We start from the raw sequence: 5,742 nt of genomic DNA on the forward strand, positions 1-5,742 counted from the left end.
ATTGTGTTACCCTGATTGTCTTTCAACTATGAATATCAAATATCTTGATTACTTGGTCAATAAGAGCTAATCCATTGGCTTGTATGAATCTGACCAATATTGCTGAATATGAAAAGGGGCAAAGATCGTGTGTCAGCTCTGCTTTCCTCACCACAAACATATGCTCTTAAACTATGAGTTAGAGAAGATTCATTCGGAGGGGGGAACCCAGCTAATCCAAATGGCAACCCATCTTTAAATTTCTTCCCTCTTTGAGCACCTGAACTGCCCTTGTGTTGACTATAGTTCTGCCTGAGAAGAACATGCTGTGTAGGTTTGTTTAGGTAAAAGACCTTCTCTCTTGGTGGCCAGTTACGGGCTGTTAGAGCTCTTCTCTTGCTCATGAGGCCTGAGGCCCAGGTCAAGGGAGGCCGTGTAGTGCCAGGTATTTTGGTGGTGAGAGAGGATCTCGTGTTCGTTTAGAGATGGCCCATACCACGAGATACAACAGGGATGGAGCTTGTACTTGCTGGGAACCAATTGTTCATCACAAATGTGCTTGTCATTGCTTCTGGATCTGCCTAGAGACTCCCAGAATGCAATTATATCTTCTGATATGTACCTGACAACCAGATTGAGGTGTTTACCCTCCCATTTTGGGAAACTACATGGCAATAGCTTCTTGGGTGTGACACTGCAATCGTAATGCTTGTCTTCATGTATCTATTTGTCCTTATCAGGGGATTTTGTGGCTGCTAGGAGACTGTGTTTAGAAATGACAGTAATGTTCTAGAAATGTGTTTTCTCTTCTAAAAAACGACAGGTATGCAATAAGGGTAAAACTACTAAAATTAACTCTTCCTCCCCACCCTTCAAAAAATAGAATCTCAAAATATTGACTGTCAGAGAGAAAACACTTGTTTTACATTTGCTAAGGAAAGACAGAGGGATCTCATTCTTACAATAGCCTTAGAAATACTGATAAGGCTTTACCCAATGGAAACACTATATTCCTGTGCTATGAACCACTTTGCGATTAGGTATTAATTCTAACTCTAAAAGAAATCCATGCCATTTTAAAAACTTTATTTTATGTCCATCCTCTAAAAAGTAAATTAAGTTCAAAGTAATGTGACACTTCTAGATCTCCAGGAATAGAAAAAAGACAAAAATTATATGACAAATATGAATGGAAAATCCAGTATATTGAAGGATGGTTACTGTTCTTCAAGGAGAGAAAAGTGATAGAGATAGAATTGAAGATAGTCCAAAATAGAAGAGGAAAATTAGGTGAAATGTTGCTGACTAATGATATTTGTTAATTGCAACCCCAATTTATAAAGGCTGATCCCAGTTACACATTGGGGTCAATGTATGACAAATTTAGAATTATAAAATGTGATGTAGACTATATACATATAATGTAGATTATATTATATATAAATTGACTAATAAGAATTACATATTTATTTATTTATGACAAAATGAAAAAGTTAGTTTCATTCTACACTTCTGGAAACTGTTAGGAGAGTGGCATGTTTATCTTTACAAACCAAGTGTTGTTTGGGTTAGGGCTTCAAAATAATTTGGCTAGTACCCATTGCCAGCAAAGTTTTGTCAGAGGTAACTCTTTTTATATATTTGCACTGCATTAACTGCCAACCTTTCATAGGGTAGGAATTGAACATTTGGAAACTTAAAGAAACATATTTAGGGAGGGAGTGAAAATAGAAGTAAAAGCAAGGGCTGCTTAAATATTTTGCAGTATTATACCTGCCTAAGACAAATGAGCATTAGTCTACAATAACTTTTGATGATCAATTTAGATACCTTTATTTTGTGACATCAGTGTGTAAGTTTCTATTATCCACAGAGATGGCCTCTTGAGTTGTAGAATCAGTTTTCATTCATTCACACTCCTCAATCACTGGTTTTTGTTGGGTATATGCTATGCGACAGGCACTGGACTGAACAAGGACAGGGAAATCAATCTGGAAAGGAAACCAACAATCCCATGACAAGTGGGACTTGTCCCAATATTGTGGCATTCCAGACAAAGACAGTATGACTCAGTAGCAAAACAAAAGAACAGTTTTGTAGCAAAATATCAGTAGCCAAATGTCTCATTATACTTCTTTTTTTCTTTTTACCATAATAATCACCATGTATCTGATATAAGTTATTTTAGATTTTGGAAGGCCCATTATCCAAAGCAACTTTGGTAGTGGCCCCTTCCACTATTAGGCTAGCCAAGGATAAATCCCTTTATAGAAACTTCATCAGGGGGATGAAGTTCTACATGGTTCAAGTACAAAAGTGGACTAGCATTCCAGGAGATTCAGGTCTCCATTTTAGAAATAAGTAAGTTACATCTCCAGTTTCAAATCTCCTGTCCTTTTCTGAATTGCTCCTCATAGAACTAACTACAGTGCGCAACTACAGTGCACTTTGGAAAGAAGTGATGCCCTTGCCTGTCAGCTTCAGGAGCAAACAGCAAGACCAAGCGACCAGGCCTGAGCAAGGAGACAAGCATGAAGCAACATGTCGTTTGGCCCTTACTTGCCTTTAGTCTGAGCAACCACCACAACAAGCAAAATTATACAAGGTAAGTTTGAGGCCAAATTATGTTCTCAATACTAACCAGGGTGCAAACGGAGGGCTTTTTAACCTGTAGTCCCTGAACCTATATGGATAGGTTTTCATTACTCTATGAACCCCTTTATACAGTACACAAAACCTTTGGTGCCTATGTGTTTTTCAAGAGTCTATAGTTTTCATCATATTTTAAAGACTCTATCCCCCCAAAATTAATAACCATTGCCTACAGTAAAGTATTTGAGTGACAATACTATTGCATCAGGATATATTTCTCCTAATTCTGGAATTTCTATCTTTTTATATGAAACAATTTCCTTCAAGTCGAGACTAACTATGCAAAATCCAGTCAAGACCTGCTATTATCTGATGGCACTGAGATGAATAGAGACCTGCCCTTCATGACTCTGGATCGCACAAGTTCATTTCCATATTAAGCTCTAGCCTTGGTATGGAGACAGGGCCGGACAGTATTTTCCAGTGTGGGAAAACAAAAGAAAGTTTAAAAAAGAATTCTGCTTTGGTATGCGGATAAGCTCCATAACCTAAAATAATTTCTTTGGTTTTCTTTGTCATAGACCTTTATAGCACTTTCTAAATTTAGCATAGTTTTAATTTTTCTTGGGCAACTGACTGTGAAAGGGATTCCATCTTCTTAACTGTTTCTCTATCTCTCAGTTGTGGATAATGGCAGTTTGTTTTTCTATCTGTATGTTTTTGTGACCTCACCCTTGCTACTTGAAAACTGCACAGCAATATTTTATTCTACCCCAAAGGCACCATATGTCACCTTCTACCTTCCAAAGATACACACCAGGTGTCAGAAAATGACAGGCTTTCAGTAGCTAAAGTTGAAGGTAATAGTCCTTGGCATATCTAAATGCACTTTAAGAAAAAAAAGTTTTTCTATGAATAAAAGATGTGAAAAAGTCAGCCATGCTAAGATACCATTTTTATGCACATAATCATTAGGATAAATGAAACCTTTCCTTTAATAGTAAGGTATGTTGATCATATTTAATTAGAGATCTTACATGCAAATTAATATATCCAATTGGATTCAAATTTTACATATATATAAATATATATGTTTACATATATATATGTAAACAGAAAACACTTCACAACCAACATATCATTTGCATATGTTGCGATGCCAGAATGAATACATAGAATAGAATGTATTCATTCTGGCATTGAAGCTTTAACAAGTGTGGTTATCTGTAACATTCTAGTAAAGAAAGGAGAAAGTGTATTTTCCAACCAACATTACATCAGTATGTAACATGGTGGTGGCTGAATGTATTATAAGCACTTATGAAATTTCCATTAAGGATAGCAGATAGAGGCAAAAAGCTCAAATTACTTGGAAGGACAATATTTGAACATGGAACATTCAGATGAAAGTTTTATAGGTTCACAAACAGCATGGCTTGCTGTTCTGGAATGTTAGGTCCAAACGGCAGATCCCTTTTGAGGTGAGTTTAGAGCACAACAGATTTATTAATAATCAATGCATTCATGTGACCAGAAATGTTACCAGCTCATTCAACATGGAAAACAACAGGAAATTTATTTTATTTTTGCCCTTCTTACTATATGCATTGGAAAAGAACCCCATTGGCCCTTTTTTTAGCTAGTAATGTCTAATGCAGAAAGACAGGAATAAGCAGAGTAGAAAGCACCTGTCAGCTCTATTTCCCACTCTCCTTGATTAGCATGAAACATTAATAGGGCTTTCAGAAATTCTGGCCTGAAATGGGCTTTGCCTGAGAACGTGTCTGTCTTTACTGCACAAAAGACACTGTCATTACAAAAGGGCAGATAACTAAAGAAGACTCTTCCTTGAAATTTATACCTTTTTTTCATACAATGACAAATTATTTTAATAATGGGAATCACACACACTGCCATTTGTATAATGTTTCCCATAAAATCCTCCCATTAAATTTGCTCCTTTACTTGACTCATCTCTTTTTTAAAAAGAGTGACACACACAAAATGATACATCATGATTTCTTATAAGGAATTGAAAATGAACATACAGTAATGGGTTAACATACATTTTAATAAAGTTTTCATTGTTGTGCATTTCACTTTTCTATACTGAAAATCAGGGATGTTCCAGTAACCTCAGGCAATGCCTAAGGATAAAACAAATCATATGGTGGTGAACTATTTGCACCTATTTATTCTTATACAGAAAAAATATTAAAAAATAACAAAGAAAACCAGAAGTGCACCAAAAAAAATTATACCCAGTCTTAATACCTTTTGCCACATACCACATGAAACTGTGCACTAAAATTAATTCCAAAAGAAACGCTTTTGGATTTCCAGGAATTTTTTGAGGGCTTGGGGTATTGTTAATTTTCATTAAGGTGAGTGTCAGCTTGATTTTGGTTCTCCAAAATGGCCACAAAAATCAAAAGACATAATGGAGTTCAAGTTAGAAGGTCATAGATCACAAAATACATCTTCCAGCCTCTTAAAAATCTGGACCCAGATGCATTATTTGATGTTTGAGTTTTCAGATCAAGAAACTTTTTATTTGAGTTGAGCACTTATACATAGTCAATTAGTTTACAAATAAATCTGCATGTTATTGAATCTGTCCTTACATTAGAGGAGTGTGTCAGCCATTATACTCGATGTCATTTTATATGATTTTCTAAGAGGACAAACAGCAGAGAACTGCCCTAGGTGAAATGAGGTGTCTACAAGAATTATACTTAAAAAACGTAATCATTGTGGAGAAATCATACCAGTTGGCCCCACTTTCACCACTTGACTATAATGGGGTAGCCCAAATTAAATGAGGTACAAATAAAGTGTGCTTTCAATTTCTTACTGGCGATTCTGTGAGTGTGGAACTCCTGATTCATTTTATACACAGATTCAGTAGGTACCAATGATCAGGTAAGTTAAAAGAATAAGTGTACTGCATATTTAGTTAAGAAAAGCCATTATTTAAAATACTGCAAGCATTTTCCATTCTATTAAGAAACATCTTTTAAACAGTTTTCAGAAGGCTGCTGCTGATAACAATGCTCTCAAAACAAGCTGAGGATCAGGGTCAAGGAGCAAGGCAGAAGGCAGTTAAAATAAAAAGAGCACCAAAAAAGTCAAATCTTATCAAATGAAATGGTACAGCAAGTCCCTGTGAAC

The 5,742-nt window shown here is 35.9% G+C and overlaps 1 long non-coding RNA gene across 1 annotated transcript in view; it reads right to left on the reverse strand.

The window, feature by feature from the left end:
- Window positions 1-1,815: 1,815 nt before the first annotated feature.
- LOC140843505 (uncharacterized) overlaps window positions 1,816-5,742 on the reverse strand; it is a 190,613-nt gene continuing 186,686 nt past the window's right edge. The window contains exon 4 of the long non-coding RNA XR_012121334.1: window positions 1,816-1,970. This is a non-coding gene — a long non-coding RNA (uncharacterized lncRNA). The remainder of the gene's footprint in view (window positions 1,971-5,742) is intronic.

This window comes from Manis javanica, chromosome 9, assembly GCF_040802235.1.
Source record: "Manis javanica isolate MJ-LG chromosome 9, MJ_LKY, whole genome shotgun sequence".
NCBI classification, from domain to species: domain Eukaryota; kingdom Metazoa; phylum Chordata; class Mammalia; order Pholidota; family Manidae; genus Manis; species Manis javanica.